Source organism: Mus musculus, chromosome 17 (genome assembly GCF_000001635.26).
Source record: "Mus musculus strain C57BL/6J chromosome 17, GRCm38.p6 C57BL/6J".
NCBI classification, from domain to species: Eukaryota; Metazoa; Chordata; class Mammalia; order Rodentia; family Muridae; genus Mus; species Mus musculus.
Genome location: NC_000083.6, coordinates 25,508,140 through 25,524,632, shown reverse-complemented (window position 1 = coordinate 25,524,632; position 16,493 = coordinate 25,508,140). Strand labels below are relative to the sequence as shown.

Below are 16,493 nucleotides of genomic sequence, written 5' to 3'. Positions count from 1 at the left end.
ATGGGAAGTCAGACCCCCCAAAACAACCACAGTGGTGAGAAGCTCTTCAAAGGGAGGTCTCTCCTGTGGCCTAACTCACTTCACATTGCTTGGTGCACCACATTTGCCAGCTCCGCCAGCATGTAATCCCCCCCATTTCCTAGGCCTAGCCTTATAATTAGAAAGGCTTTCTCTTCCCTCCCTGCGCCAACCTCAGGCTCCAGCCACGACTTCCGAGAGACGTGCCTGCTACCTCCCAGGCTGGGGAACAGAGCCTAGAGCCAGCTTCCTGAAGGGGAACATGGAATCCTAGAGTTGCCCCCAAATGAGGAGGGAGCTGTGAACAACACAGGCATTGATGGGAGGGGTGATTCCCCACCCCAGGAATCCTCATGGCAGGCAGAGGGCCCACAAAGATCTTGGGGCTGAGAGATGAGATCTGCCCGGAGCCAGCCTAGTATGACCCTCCTCCTCTCTCAGAGTGGCTGGTGTGGTCTCTGTTTTAGGGATTTGGGACAATTATGTACAGTGGTTTGTGGGGTTTTGTTTTGTTTTGTTTGTTTGTTTTTGTTTTTGTTTTTGTTTTTGTTTTGGTAATTGCCAGTTACCAGCCTATGACTGCAAGGAGTCTCAGCCAGAGGCAGGGACAGCACCTGGATCACTGCATTAGAGGGTCACAGGAAGGCCTGGGCTGGGTCCACATGCACAGGTTGGGGAGCAATCAGGATAAAGTGGCTGAAGAAAACCTACCTGGGGACATCTTCATGGGCTCCTTTCTCCCGGCTACCTCCAACTTTGGGGCAGCTGTATCTAGATTCTTTGTTAACCTTGAGTCAAACAGGTGCTGGTACACACATCAAAACTTTCACTGCAGGGGGCATAGGACAGCTGGAAACCGCTGCAGGCACCCAAATGGTTACCAAGACAGCCAGAGCTGACTCAGCAGGTACATACAGGCACAGAGGGTCTCTGTCCAAGGCCACTGTCTCAGAGCCTGGCCACTCTTTCCATGGCATAATCTGACTCTTTGCAGACATCTGTTCTCAAACCTTCTCACCTTCTCTACATTGAGTTTGGAGAGAGACAGGGCTTGGGGCAATCCCCATGAGTGATAAGCCATGTCCAAGAAGTCCAAATGAATCTGAAGGACCTGAGGCCATTGGACACAGTTACTCAAAAGCCAGCATACAGTCTGTCTTCGAGAGCCATGGAAGTATAGATTTTCATTGCTAAGGTCTGGTTGCCAAGGCCACCAAAGAAAAGCCAGGCTCCCCACGAGCCAGAGGAAGCCTCGGGAAGGTGCTCTTATTTGCACATTGCCACAAGGCACACACATGGTGGAGATCTTGAGAAGCTAGGATATGGGAAGGGGCAGAGCTTACTGAATGGGCACAGCAGAATCAGCTCCCTGCCTCAGTGTGGCGTTTCATATCCTCACATAGTCTTTGTACATTGAATGTGCACTTAAGATGCCAGAGACCCAAGACTCTAACAGCACTAACCTGTGCTCTGCTATCAGCACAAAGTCCATGGGATTTTGTGGGATTGCTGCTGCCACGGAGAACACTCAAAGACCCTGTCCCTCCCTGCCACGAGGCAGGTGACAGCCTCTACGTCGCTTGAGTAGCAGTTATTTATCTCAAACAAAGTGTGGGATCCACAGTGCTGGACTCCCCACACCCCTGAGAAATAAAGACAGTTAAGACATCCCATCTGGGCCTGGAGGCACAGGCCTGTCATCCTAACTGCACAGGTGGATGAGGCAAGAAGATGGAAAGTTCAAAGACAGCCTGGGCAAGCTAATAAGACTGTCTAAAAGTAAAAAGGTGGTTGTTTTTTGAAAGACCAGTAAATATCTCAGTGGTAGAGTATTTGGCTAGCATTGCAAGACCCTGCATTTCATCCCCAGTACCCCTTAAAAGATAACCAGTCCCTTTTCAACAGGTGACCAAGGGAAGGCTTGGTCCTTCTTGACTTGGTCTTTCCATTCTTGGCCATCTTGCAGCTTTAGCACTCTGGGAAATTTAATCTATTTAGGAACTATGTACACCTTTATGGTTTCTGATATTGGCGTCATGTTGAGAAAAATTTCTCCAGCACATTTTTATTAAAATATCATGTTTCTTTTTCTTTGCAGTTAGGTCCCCATGCTCTCTGTAAAGCCATCCCTCCACCTGGACTCTGTTTCCGTGGGTGGCATGAGGTAGGGATCTAACCATCTTACAAGTCCTTCAGCTCATCCTCTGTGCACTAGTTACCAGGGAACTCCTCCTCCCACCCTCTGGGCGTGCGTGGTCTCGTACCAGACTCTGCTCTCTTCCACCGACTCCAGTCAACCTACAGAAATGAAATAATCAGCCTGGTTATGCATGACTCCAAAACAGCTGGTTAATTCACTGAAAAGAATCGCGTACCAGATGTTGGGGGATCATATAACCCAAGGGTTGTTCCTCTATTTTCAGTTTTAGCCAAGGATTTCGATGACCATTTGTCCACTGACTCACCCAGCAAATCCGTATCCATTGCCTTCGGGGTGTCAGGCGCTGGACTGGGTTATGGGGCCAGCAGTGAACGGTTTGCACCTTCTGCAAGTCAGGCACAGACAGTGGCAAGTGCATGCGCCAGGTCATTTCTGGAAGGGACGTGTGTCACGAAAGAAACGTCAGGGTGTGGGCATGTGTGGCTGGTCAGAGATAGCTTAGTGGAACCAGCAACATGTTTTTTGGTCTGGGTCAGAGACATCTTAGAGCATTCAAAGTGGAGAAATTCAAGGGGGCAGAAGGAGAGATTCTGTGGTAGGACCACTGTCCCCTGGACATTGTCAATGGGACTGTAACAAGGACAGTGGTGGCAGACTGGGATTGTGGGTGGTGGCGGTGTCCTGAGGCAGAAACTGAAAGCAACACGAACCTTCCATACAACTCAGTGCAGTGGACACTCATCCAAGGCCAGGGTAGGAACTGGGCTGAGTGACAGGTCAGGGTTCTGTCTACCACATCCAGGTCAGCCTTGCTGCAGCCTCCACCTCCCTATGAGACTCTCAGCAGGCTTCAGCAGCTGACAACCCAGCTAGCCATCTCAACCATTGCTGGCCAGCCCCAGGTCCCCTACTCTGTTTTTACCCACATGACTGTGCTTTTCTCTGCTGCCCTCCCATCCTGGTAAACCCACCTGACCTCCTGCCCAGAAAGCCAGACCCTGAGCCTTGTAGAAACAAACTGAGGGTGAGCTGGGTGTGAGTAACTGAGCCCATCAAACTCCCAGGACATTCTTAGTTGTGAGTTTGTTTGTTTGTTTGGTTGGTTGGTTGGTTGGTTGGTTGGTTGGTTTTTCGAGACAGGGTTTCTCTGTGTAGCCCTGGCTGTCCTGGAACTCACTTTATAGACCAGGCTGGCCTCGAACTCAGAAATCCACCTGTGTCTGCCTCCCGAGTGCTGGGAATAAAGGCGTGCGCCACCACGCCTGGCTACATTCTTAGTTTTTAAGGCAAGATGATGCCTCCTGATTCAGTTTACCAAGTCACATACAGGAAAAGATCACAGGCTGGATGATCATTGTGAATAGACACAAAAGAGACACAACCTTGGTCCAGCTTCTGCGGCCAGGCAAGGAGATGGTGAAGGGATGGGCAGAACCCAGCCTTTAGAGATAGTGGGTGTCCCTGGGCCCAGATTCCACCTATCCGGGGTAGAAGGATAGTGAGACTCCAGCCATTTGGCTGGGCCCATGCAGGGTAGAGGTGTTTGGGCCCAGCAGCTGCCCCTCCTAGGACCCCCGGGGCCCGTTGGGAGGCTGGTAATTGGTCTCTGGCTGTGATTTGGGCACAGCCGTGGGGGCTGCAGGGGGAGCGCTGTGGGGGAGGTGGCTTCCTCAGCATTAAGCCTGGCTCCACTCAGCCGGCTGTGGAATTCCTCCTCTGATCTAGCTCCAGATTGGCCCAGGAAGAAATTGGGGGAGAATTGATTGGTGCCATGTTATACAAGCACGTCCCTCCTGACAGACGCCAGGCGACTGTGGTGTGGAGCCCTGGCCCAGCCCCATTCTTCCCCCTGGGATCCTCTGGCTCCAAGGCTCAGAACCCCCCTTTCTTCCCCCATCCCATGTACCCCTGGCCTGCCTGCCAGGCGCCTGGGAGGAGAGTTGGGATGCCCCATTGGGCCACACTCGCTTGCCAGAGGCAGGACCTTGGGGGTCTCCTGGGCGATATTCATTGTGTGGAGGAGGGGATTTACCCTGTCTACTGACGCCTAATAGATCCAGGACCCAGAGCTGCAGAACCCTGGTCCTAAGCATCCACAAAGCAGAGATGTTCACACAGGACAGTATCGCAGACCCAGGGTGTGCTCAGGAACCTGCATCCTACCCTGAAGAACAGAGGTAGGCAACACTCGGTTCAGGTTGCTCCAGGCCTCAGTCACTTATTCTGATCCCACCATGGTTGGGGACAGGGAGATTTGAAAGAGAACAGGTAAACTTTCCAAGGGAGGTGGCAAGAAATGAGCTGCAGAGGTTAGAGCCTTGTGCCAGGGTGCCAGGCCAGGTGTCACCATCCCTGGACTAGGTCTGGAGGAAGGAGACCTCATAGGCACAGGAGCCCAAATCTTTTCAGTAAATGAGCCATCACTTCATCCTGTGGGGCATTGCCCTGGGCTCACGTTCTTCATCCCCCATGGCCTTCTGATATTCCAGTGAGCTGAAATCGTATATGGAACCCTCTCCCAGAGCTACCAGGCCTAGAGTGGCCTCCTCAGTTGGGCTCAGGACCAAGAACAGGCAGAGTCAGGCAGAGGGCTATGGAAAGGCCCATCCACAGTGCCAGGGAGGGAAAGCACCCAGTGGGTTTGGCTTCCAAAGACTGGATTCACAGTGTCTCAAGCAAGCCTGCCCCAGTGGCATCAAAGGCGGCATACAGGCAGAGCCTCAGAAAGGGTAGGCCGAGAGCTTGGTCCAGGACTAGACGTGCACAGGCCCCTGGGCATCAATAGGTTCTGAGCTCCAGTTTTCTTGGCTGCTACAGCAGCCAGCTGGGCTCTGCTCAGCCTGCAAGGCCATTGTGTGGAGCCCCCCCTGGGGCTGGGGGACGCTGCCTGTGGACACTAGCCACCTGCCGTGGGGCCTCTGAGGACCTAGGACTCACCCTCCCTTCCTGTTGTTTTGTGTTTGGGGCAGCTCAGGGCTGCCAACTAGCATTAACATCCGTGCCCCTCTCCAGTCCCAGGGAGCATCAAGTCAGAACAAGCTAAGTTTGGACACAAGTCTTGCTGTGGAGCCAGGGCGTTGGGACCATCCTTGGTGCAATCTGAGTGTAAGTGGCCAGTGACCTAGACCCCTTGCCTGAGAGGCAATCAAGCTAGGCCCCAGAACTACAAATTTGCCCAGCTTGAGGGGTGCTCACTTCCTGCCAGGGTTCGTGACAGAGTGATCTGATCTCAGCACCCAAAGGCAACTGTGAAATGGCCCAGCATCAGCTGTCAAAAGCTTAGCATCTAGAGGTCCAGCCCCAATGGTCTGCCTCCAGTTGCCCTACCTTTGCTCCAGTGGGGAGAGTTGTCATTACACAGATGTCCCTGCTAACAGGGTGGAGCAGCTCAGAGGAGCCAAACTGGGGTCTCCATCTTCACTGGAGTAGCAGGCTGGCCCACAGGCTCCCTGGAGAGTAACCCTTCTTCAAGCTCATCTCTGTCAATTGCTGGAAGATGGGCTGTGAGGCAGAGCTATCAAGGAGAGGGCACCTTAGAGAGAGTGGGGTGGCCGGTAAAGGTAGGCAGGGGACAATGGGGACACTTTTCATCCAAGTTGACTCTGACTCTAAGTTTGATAAAGCCTAACGACCACGGGTTAGCTCCTGCCATAAGAACATTCTGCTTTGTTCTAGATCGGACTATAAAGGCACAGATAGATGGCCGTGTGGTAAGGAGTATTAGTCTGTGGCATCCTGTCTCTTGTCCTTACCAGCATTCCATGACCTGTAGTAGTTTATCACCTCCAAGAACCTGCTTAAACCCCTCCACCAGAACTGACCTCTGTTCCTCAGACCACCGCTCTGGTGCCCACAACCTGGGTGCAGCTAGGATGTGGGCTTGGGCTGCTTCACACACGCTGTCCCAGCTCAGCACAGTAAAGCAGGAGATGGGGCAGGAAAACAGGCAACTTTGCGCTGCATGCCTGGCTGTGTGTTGGTTGTGCCCTGACCTGGCCCAGCTTACCCATGCCCCCACCCTGCTGGGCCCGCCGTGCCCTCCTCCGCTCGCGCGGCTGGCGGCAGGGCCTCCCCGTGTGGGTTCGGGCAGCCACCTGCTGCCCACAGCCGCAGCCGCACAATGAAGCCCTTGTGAGTAACGGGTAGCGGGCAGTGCCTCCCAGCCCACCCCAGGCTCAGAGCCCCGTTGTGTGGGGCGGCTGCCCTGGATGGGCGGCAGGGATCCAGCCAGGCTGGCCCTACCCATCCTGGACCACAGTGTTCTTGCCTCTTCCTAGCACTCTGTTGGTCCCAACTGTCTCCTGGTGGTCTGCCTGAGAGGGCTGTACCATAGGCTAGCCCTCAGGGGTCTCCAACAGCCAGGAACTGGGGGCTGCTGGGTTATCCACACTAGCTTCACCGTGGCCCTAAAATTCTGCCTCCTCAGAGCCTGTCAGGAAACAAGTAGCAGATAATTGAGCCACCCCAAGCAATGTTGGAGACTCATTCTGTTGGAAAAGGGGAGCCCTGCAAGGTACTGCTCAATGGGAAGCCACCAGACATAGGAGAGCTGGCAGTGGCCACGAGGAGGTCTGAGACTCTCCAGTCCTCGGTGTGGTTCAGGAATCCATGACGGGTTATACAAGTCTCAGGCAAGACTCTCAGGAAAAACCCAAACAAACAAAAATCCAAACAGCCGTCCCACTGGGCAGATGCAACAAGCCTGCTGGGAGGCAGGTGACAGCCAGGCTCTGTCTCCTAGCATCGGACTCTCGGATGTTCGTGGGAGGGAAAGAACTGTGATTGATGGTACGTGGGGAAATGCCATCATGGTGTCCCTCTCCCCACTACCCATGGGATGTGACATATTGCCCCACTGGTCAACTAGAGCTGTCCCTGAGCTGGACAAAAGAGGGACAAGACCGTGCATGTAGGAGGCCCAGAGAAGCTGAGCTGAGGGAGGGAGGGGCAGAAGAGCTCAGAGCCTGGGTCCAACCCAACCTTAAACATTTCCCTCTCTCATGACCACGGCCTATCACTGGAGTCTGGGAGGCTACCGTTTCTGTTGTCTGCCTTGGAGGACTTCAGGGTTTGCATTAGTCCCTGCAAAGGGCAGAGAGTGCTCAGGAACAGCTCAGTGGCCTCACCATCATCCCTCTTTGTAGACCCTGGCTGGGTAACTGCAGCTGGGCATGTGGGACTAGAGGGCATCCTTGCTCTCCCTATCCCAGCAGTCATGGCGGGACTCCCCAACCCCATTGGGAGATCACCCAAGCATCCCTTTGCCCACAGGACCTACAGACAGTGTCAGGAGACAGAGTGGAGGCTGCCAGGACTGTGGAACAGGCTTGCTCTGCCAGCCTACAGGGGTCTCTGAGCGGGACTCTATGCTTGTCAGCCTAGGCTTGCTCATGGGCTGGAGCTCAAAGATCTTCTAGTCAACTCTGGCTAGGGCTTTGACTTCACTGAGAGGGCTCCAGGGCCAAAGCCCTGCCTCTCTGTCTACTCTGATGAGAATTTCCAGGGTTTAAGTTTTGAGCTGTTTCTTAGCAAGAATAATCCATGTAAAGAGGAATGGCCTAACTTCATGGTGAGCTCTGGAAAGAGGCACCTCAGGTCCTCACCTAGAGCTGCTCTGTGGAGAGCCACAGCCCCCTATCAGAGGTATGATGCTTAGTCTCCTATATTCTCAGTTGTGTAGGTCAGATCCTCAAACTTAGAAAGTCTGGCCCCTAGCAGAGGTCTATCCTCTTCCTCCTCCTCCTCCTCCTCCTCCTCCTCTGCTTCCACCTCAGAAACTGCCTCTCCTCCATCCTGCCCTGGGAGGAAGCACTGTTCCCCACAGGCATGCTCCAGCCTGGCAGTTGCAGACTGCAAGCTCAGGGGTCTCCTGGGCTTGTGCAAAGCTGAGGATTTCCTCTGGATCCTGGGGCCACAGCTGTGCTCACACGTGTGGGGGAGGGGAGGCACTATTTGGAGAGACCCGGTAAGGGTTGCAGAAGGCAGCTGCTGCGTCACACTTGGTGGTTGTAGTGGTAGTTCAAGGCATGGCCTGTCGCCAGGAGTCAGGCTAGGAGGTGACACTTCCTCAGGAGACAGGAAGGTCATATGTCTCTAGAGTGTGGGGATGTCCCCTGTCTGGAGGCGAAGGGCACTTTGCACTGCACTTTCCAATTCCTCTCTGGGATCTGGACACATGGAGTCTTAGGGTGTCTATTGCTAGGATGAGGCACCATGACAAAGAGCAACTTGGGGAAGAAAAGCTTTATTTCAGTGTACAACTCTCAGGTCACACTCTATCACTGAGGGAGGGCAGAGCAGAAATTCAAGACGGGAACTGAAGGGGAGACCAGAGAAAGTGTCGCTTTCCAGCCTGTTCCTCATGGCTTGCTCAGCCTGCTTCCTTAAACCATCCAGGACCAGCTGCCAGGGCACTGCCCTCAGTCGGCTGGACCTTCCCACATCCATTACTAACTAAGAAAATGCCCTATAGATTTGTCTACAAGCCAATCCTGTGCATGCATTTTCTCATTTCCAGAGAGGTCTAGGTTTGTGTCAAGTTGATAAAAACCAACCTGCACATGGGGTTGGGAGTCGGAGTGGATACTGAGCAGCAACCTGAAACTGAAGAGCCTGGAGCTCCTCCCTGACAGCGGTTATCAGCCCCAGCCTTCCTCACAGGCACCAAGTACTGTAGTGCTTACCACTGTCTGAGCGTCGGAGACAGGCTACAGCAGCTGTGATCAACTGCCTAAGGGTATTGATCACCGGGCAGCCCTCTGTGCAGGCATCTTGCAGATGCCTTGAAGAGAAGGGGACCTTGATGGGATGGGTGGAGCTCTGGACATCTGGCTCCTGCCAACCTTACCTGTCAGCTCTGGGGATCCTGGGAGCAGAAAGGCTGGGCAGCCTTGGGGATTGGGCAGGACTGGAAAGCGTGAGTTATCACGGATCCTCATGGATCATCACAATGTCTGGGATACCGAGGCATGACAGTAGGCTCATAGTGAGTCCATTAACTTAGGGAGTCCTAATCAGGAAGGTTGGGAAGGGAGAACAGAGATAGCTAGACTTCCATGGTCAAGTGGAGCTGGAGCAAGGCTACACAACAGAAGGGGTTGTTCTCACCTGGCCCTGACCATTAAGACAGTCACCCTGCCTGTCCTGTACACCTAGACCAGTGGGCAAGTCCACTGGCCCTGAAGGGACTGAGCCTGGCCCAGCCTCAGGGGTCAGACAGGTAGAGAATGGGACAGGGGCTCCAGTCACTTGCCCACCAAGGCTAAGATGGCCTCCGGTGACAGGAAGTGGGTGGGTGCCTTCCACCCCAAAGTGCTGGGCCTGAGGATGGAGGACCTCATAGCTCTGCTAAGCCTATCACACCAATTCCAGGAGACTGGAGGTGGGACTCCTTTGTGGCTGTAAGCCTCACACGAGAAAGTATTGGGGCCTATTACACTTCAAGCTGTATCCTATCCTATCCAGCTCAGAGGGTTGGGCTCCCTGGGAGTGTGAGGATCCTTTCCCTGGGAAGACATAATCAATGTCAACCCTCTCCTCATAAGGTCCCAATGACAAACCCTTTGATCTTATCACATTCCCACTCCGACACTGAAGAACCCATGCGATTGTTGGGCTTGCTAATAGAGGGTTACCTACAACAGTTGGGGGTGGCCCCAAAGCTCCCACAGTGAGACGTTTCCACCCCGTATGGATGATAGCTTCCCCATGGCTACATAGATAAAGGACTCTTTAATGATATATAGACTCCAGTCTATAGAGCCCCTCCCAAGACCTCCCGTTCAATTAGGACAGAATTGCACACAAATGGCTTGGATGAGTGGCAGGAATCTCAGGTGAGGGTCCAGTGACCTTTCTCACTTTCCTCTTGCTCTGAGGAGACCTGAGAGTCAACACACCTACTTTTGAGGATCTCCTACAAGCAGGCAGAGCTGATCTCATGAACATGGTGACTGGTTTTGTTCAGATGACTGAAGTAGAAATTTCAGGTTCTGTCATGTGATACAGACTCACATGATGTTTTGCTGAGGCAGGACCCATGAGAGGACATGTGATGTTAGAGGGGGTATAATTAGGTCTCAATGGACAGTGACCAGGTGCTTGCATAGCTAGCTTGAGTCTTCACTGATCTTCACTTCATTGAGAGAGGCACAGCAGAGAACTGGCATTCCAGCTGGTCCTGGTCATTTCTGCTGACTCATGCCGATTCAGCAGAGGCCTGGTGGTTTCTGCTGGATCATGCTGCCATTGCTGATTTGTGTTTGGTGAAACTTTTGACCTGGACTGTTGTTATCCTGATACTACTGAACTGGGCTGCTGGTATCTTGGCAAACGGAGATTGGAATCACACCAAAGAACTACTTCTAAACAGGTACACATTCCCTTGTCTTACTTACCATCTTTGTTCTCTTACCTCTAGATGGTGGGCTAGAAGTGTGTGTGTGGGGGGGGCATTGGAGTGTTTGAGAACCCTTATTAAAGTAGGTTTTGAAAAATTCTAAGCCTACAGATGACCATGTTTTACAACAGAGGTCCACACCAGAGGTCTCAGATTCCATCGGTGGAGGTAGCCAGGTTAGAGGGCATGCAGGAGGCAGGGCAGAAGGTGAAAGTAGGCCCTACTCTGTGCCAACAAGTTCTATGGGACATCTGTGAGCCTTTAGCCTGGCACTTGGCTCTTTAGCCTCAGTTCCTTCTGACGGAGTAAGGCAAGGATGCCAGATTAAGCTGTGGGGAGCAGGAGGCCAGCTGGGGCGAGAGGCAAGATGTGCTAGAGGCTGCCTCCTAGAACCTCATCCTACCATGGTGGCAAGGGGTACATCAAGCTTGGGTATAACCGTATTCTCTGTCTCTGGCATTTAATTAGTGTCAAATATGTGCTTATTCCTCTTGGGAGTCTTAGCTGGTATCCTGAGAGGCGGGTCTTCCTCTGGGTATGTGTAGGACCCAAGGTCTGTGTAGGGCCCAAACTTTTCTCTGGGATAGCCCTGGCTTATGTATAGACCCTTTGCTAAGCGCCTGAAGGCATTTTCAGGCAGACCCACAATGAGCTGAGGGAGCTGCTTGCCCACAGGCAGCCGGGGTCAGTGGAGAGGCATGGTAGACCGATTGAGCTGAAATGAAGGTCTTAATGGCAAAACCACTTATTTCAAGAGAAAACATGATCTGTGGCCAGCCCAGAGCAGACACACAAGGGTCTGGAAAAGAGAAGCCCCAAGGACCCACGACCTCAGGAGCCGCCGAGAACGTGCTGCTGAGATATTAAACGTCAGCCCTGGGGAAGGGATAAGATAAACATCCACCCGGCAGGTCTCTCAGAGGCAAAGGCTCCTGTGATGAGAAATCCAGACTCAGTCAAGGCCCAGATCACACCCTCAGAGGTTGGAAGATCCCGAGGAAGAAATAACTGAGAAGGTCACCTGCCTGCAGCCCTGACCCCCTCACACCCAGGAGAGCAAGGTGTCTGCCCCTAGAGTAGATGGTACTGATGGATCTGGGGCTGAGGCTACCTGGGAGGAGGAAACAGAGACCTGGGGACTATGTCTGGCCCAGGCCTCCATCTCATGTGGGTCAGAACAGGACCAGACTCAGGGAGCTGATGATGTCTCCCCCCTGCCCCTGCCCTTTCTTTCCTGCCTCCCTCTCTTCTTTTTGAGACTACATATTTCAGACTGGTCTGGCACTCTTGATCCTCCTGTCTCAGTCCCCCAAGGGCTAGAATTACAAGTGTGAGCCACCTACCTGGCTTTTCCTTCAAAGGTCACACCTAAGGAGTCCCAAGGTCTTGGGGACTAATCCACTAGGCAGTTTGCCTGAACATCTCCTGGTGTGCAAGGGCTCTGTTCTCTAGCTGGGTAGAAAATCTTATGTCACCTGGTTCTTTCTCCCTATTAGCTAACTGAGCCACACTCCTGAACTCATTGGAGGCAGACATCATTCATCAAGAGCTGCATACTCACAACATGTAACATGTCCCCCTGAACAGCATGGCATCCTATGCTCTAGCTTGAACAATGCTACACACATGCATGCATACTTACACATACCTGCATTCACTCACCCACACACAGGAACATGCACTCACACCTCTCTGTGCCCAGACTAGCCAATGGGCGCCTCTGCTCAGAAGGTAAGGTTTTCCTGCTCCCTCGCACTCCTGACCCTCATCCTGCATCTGCTTCCAGGTGCTTTTACCCTGCCCCAACTCTGCTCTGTCCACAAGTCCCCCAAGGTGCCACTGTCAACCCCCAATGGGTTCTCATTGTGGATTTTGGATGTTAGCAGTGCTAAGACCAAGTCTGTCAGGCTTTTGCATTCAGGCCAAAGAAGCAGGACACGGCCAAGGCTCATCCCTCTCTGGGCCCTGACTTTCCTGGCTCAAGGACAGCGGAAGCTACTGCTTGGGCAGAGATTCAGGAGTCAAGATGGCCGCCAGAAGCCATTCCCAGAGGAAAGATCACAGGGGATAGACTGAGGCTGTAAGCCATTGTGGAGAGGTGGTTGACAGAACATTTGAAGTGGGCTTACCAGGTCCTGGGCACTGTGAGCCCAAGGAGGACACAGCTGCCCCAGATCTCTGCCTTACCTATGCCGGCACAGCCTGTGCAAGGGTCCTGGGGCTACCTTGCTTGGGCAGTGCAATAGAAGGAGCATGTCTCTCCCAGGTCAGGAGGGCACTCACCCAAACCCAAGCTTCAATGGAGCTGACCCCGCCAGCCTGGAGGGGACTGTCCCAGAATCTTAGTGTATGACCTGTGGCCATGTTGCTCCAGTCTCTCCTTCAGTTGTCCTTGGGGAAATTTATAACTGGATTTGGAACCACCTGATCCTACACGATCTCAGCTCTGTTTGTAACACCCGCAAAAAATCCCATTTCCACTTAATGGTTCCAATGGAGCTGAATGTAGGGGGTAGTTTACCCTAGTGCAAGAACCAGAAGTAGGAGGGTAGCATGCCAGGACTCCCAGCTTCTCTGTACAAGGGTCTCCATCCATAACCCTGTCTGACCCCTCCATTCCCACTGCAGCATGCCTGGGTCCAGCAAGGGAGCGGGCTCCATCTTTAGAAGAATTGTGCTAGGCAATGATGGCGGAGCCTGGCAGAAACTGGGAGGTCAGGGGTCAGAGAGGGCAGCAGCATAGTGAGTAGGTCAGGCAGGTAGGAGAGGCTCAGGAGGCAGGGAAAGGATTGGGAGGCCAGGAGGCTAAGGAGGGGGTAAGAGGAAGGAGAGGCCAGAGAAAGATATCATTGCTCAGAGACAGGCACAGAGGTCAGAGGGAGACTTGGGATAGGTCCCAGTTTGGAGCCTTAGGCCTGTGAAATGGACAATCATATTGTGTGGGCTAAGGCCAGCCAGGGCTGAACACAGGTTTAGCCACCCCAAGGGCAAAATGGGTTGCTGGGAACATGGTGGGGAGGGGAAGTAGCAGCTTTGTGATGAGAACCGCTCACAGGTGGTGTGAATGCCCCTTCACCTGACCGTAGCTGGGTATGTGGAGTGAGCACCAGCCACGGGCCATCAGGGTCTTGATGGAGACAGGGCCCCCATTGGATCTGGACATAAAAGAAACATGCTCTTGTGTCCAGCCACACACTGCAGCCATGTGAGCCCTTGGCAGTTGGTGCTCATCCTGGTGGCTCTAGCAGATGCTACTCCACAGATCCTGTGCTCCCCTCAGGCCTGAGGCCCTAAGCCCATGCTGGCCCAGGACTCCCAGAGCCGAGTGGATGAGGTTCAGGGCTCTGCACCCCTGGGATCCATCTTTGGCTGGCTGGACTGGGGTAGGGGTCACACCTGCTCTGGGGTGGGATAAGGTGGGGGGGCTCTTCCGGGCCTGCAGCTGTTGGCCCCAAGGACAGACAAGGCCTCCACTGCAACAGCTGGGCCGGAGGCTTGGGAGCCAGGAGAGCCTGAAGCCCAGGCAGCCCCCACGGGGGATCGGTTACAGTGGCTGCAGATGCTGGGGGAGGTGAGGAGGGAAGGAACAGAGACTGCAGGCTCCCCCCAGACTACCCTCTTCACACCTACCTCCTACACTCTATGTGGCCCAGGGACCCCAGTCATAGCCCATTTGGGGCTGCCTTCTATAAGACAACACCAAAGCCATGGCATGCTGGTCTGCTTAGGAAATCCCTCCTCTAGCCTCTGGGCAATGGGCAACGGCAGCTGCTGTTTTCCCAATTGAGCGATGCCTATTGCCCAGCAGGTGTGTGCAGGACTGAGCTGGAAGAGACTTCATGGTGGGTGAACATTCAGGGATATCTTAGTGTGCACCATGCTGTTATTTGTGGACCCCCCTTGGTGGGTTCACCCCAGAGACAAAGATACACTAGCACACGGTAGGCACCCAGGAAACGCTTTCGGAATGAAGGAATACCAACCTGGTAATGGATCACCATGCAGTATTATCTTCTGCACTGTGAGGCATGGAAAGAAGCTGGAGTCTCACTCTGCTGGGGCCCTGGAAGGGTAGTGGGTATCACTGGGTGCTGGGAGGATAGTAGTGGGCATCACCTCCTTGTCCTCTCTGGCTCTGACTACCTGGCATCTAGCAAAGCAAGAAGCAGGGCCAGACCCAGGCCAGCAGCAGCAGAGACATAAAATAGCAAATTCAGTAGTTCAGGTGCTGGGATCTGGTCAAGTGGCTCCCACTAAAATATAGCCTCACCTTTCCGGCCACTGAAAGCATGCCCCAAGTCACATGTCACATAGGGCCCCAAGGTCCTGGAATGGACAAGCTAAGAGGAGATGACCCAGGTCTTTCCAGATGTTACTTGATATTGCAAAGTCTCCTCCCTCTCAACAGACCCTGTCTAAAGCCCCACAAGGGGCTGGAGCAGGCATCCCTAGCATCCCAGGATCCTGGATGCTATCTGCTTGCCCACCTGGCCATTGTCCCTGACAGCCGTTTCATCGAGGGACAGGCCCAACTCTTGAGCCAAGGACATATTGCCCTGGCTACTGAAGGACCAAGTGCTAGTTTGCCGGGATTTGGGGATTTTGAGCCATCTGCTGTGGCAGGTGTGGTCAGTCTGACTAGCAGAGTCCATGGGCTGCCTGGAGGGTGGCCAGCCAGCTGCTGGGGGGCTGGGTTTGCTGGTCTGGCTACTTGCCTTGGGCAGCAGAGCCAGGAGAGAGAGGGATGGAACACAGAGAGGCAGAAGATCTCTGTCCCCTGCCTGGCATGGTTCAGATTCCCAAACGGGCACCGTGGGCAGCTTGTCAACAAGGCCAAGGTCTCCTTAAGGATCTGGGACTAGGCCTGAGGTGGGGATTTCATGCACAACATGGGAAACCCTACCTATAAGGCAGTAGGCGTCATGTTGAGGATCCCACCCCTCATCTTGGGGACTGATAAGATCATTGCATGCTGCTGTACAATGTGCTTTTATGAACTGTGTGAGCGCCCCCCACTGGCCAATGTTGGTCTGTTCTCAATGAGCAAATGAACCCTAGATGTCAGCCTGGGGGAGACAGCACACAGGAGTGTTAGAGGTAACTCTGAACATGCCTTCACTGGGGAGGAGGCTTAGGGGTGCTTAGGTGGTACAGGGGCAGAGAAAAGGCTGGTTGGAGTAGGGTCCCCAGAAGTAGGTCTGAGAAGTCTGTAAAGCCCACTGAGGGAACCTAGACAGGCATACATGCTAAGAAGGTCTGGAACACCATGCTCAACTCTAGAGAGCAAGCAGAGCATCCCAAGAATGTCCTCACAGGGACAAAGTGTGTGGCGTCACACTTCTGGGCTTAGGACAGGCTTTGCCCTGGGGGCTGACCAATACACCCTGAGTCAGACAGGCCCCTCTCATGGCTCCAGTTTGCCCTACCATGGTAGAAACAGCAAAGGCAATGAGATCAAGGCCTGAGGTGGGGCCATGGTCTTGCAAGGTGATGGCAGAGTAAAGGGAAATCGAGGAAGGAGGCTGCTGGGAGAGGCTAATAGTAAAGAAGTATTAGTAACCCCTCAGGCAGGCAGCTCAGGAACCAGGCTGCCCTTGAAGCTAAGCTCAGACAGGTACAAGGCTAGCCTTTCCCCAAAGCCAACCCGAGGAAGTACCTCTGGGGTGGATTCTCAAGGAGAGTGCAGAGGAGCCCTTATCCCTCCTGCCATGAGCACAGAGAAACCAAGGCTGAATCTCAGGTGCAGGCCTGCCTGGGAGAGCCACGGGGCTTCTCAAGGCACACCAAAGGACTGAGGAGGTCTTATGCGGCCCTGTGGCAATTGCCCCGGGGACCTTCTGAAAGAGTTACATGTTATTGAGGGCATCAAGGCTCAGGGCACATGAGAGGGTTGTGGGGGTGCTGAGTGACCAGAAA

General features: G+C 53.7%; 1 long non-coding RNA gene across 1 annotated transcript; it reads right to left on the bottom strand.

The window, feature by feature from the left end:
* Positions 1 to 2,067: 2,067 nt before the first annotated feature.
* Positions 2,068 to 6,044, bottom strand: Gm33727 (predicted gene, 33727). Its single transcript, NR_155500.1, has 3 exons — positions 6,001 to 6,044; positions 5,507 to 5,693; positions 2,068 to 2,316 (listed from the first exon to the last, which is right to left on the bottom strand). It is a non-coding gene; the product is annotated as a predicted gene, 33727 (long non-coding RNA).
* Positions 6,045 to 16,493: the final 10,449 nt, after the last annotated feature.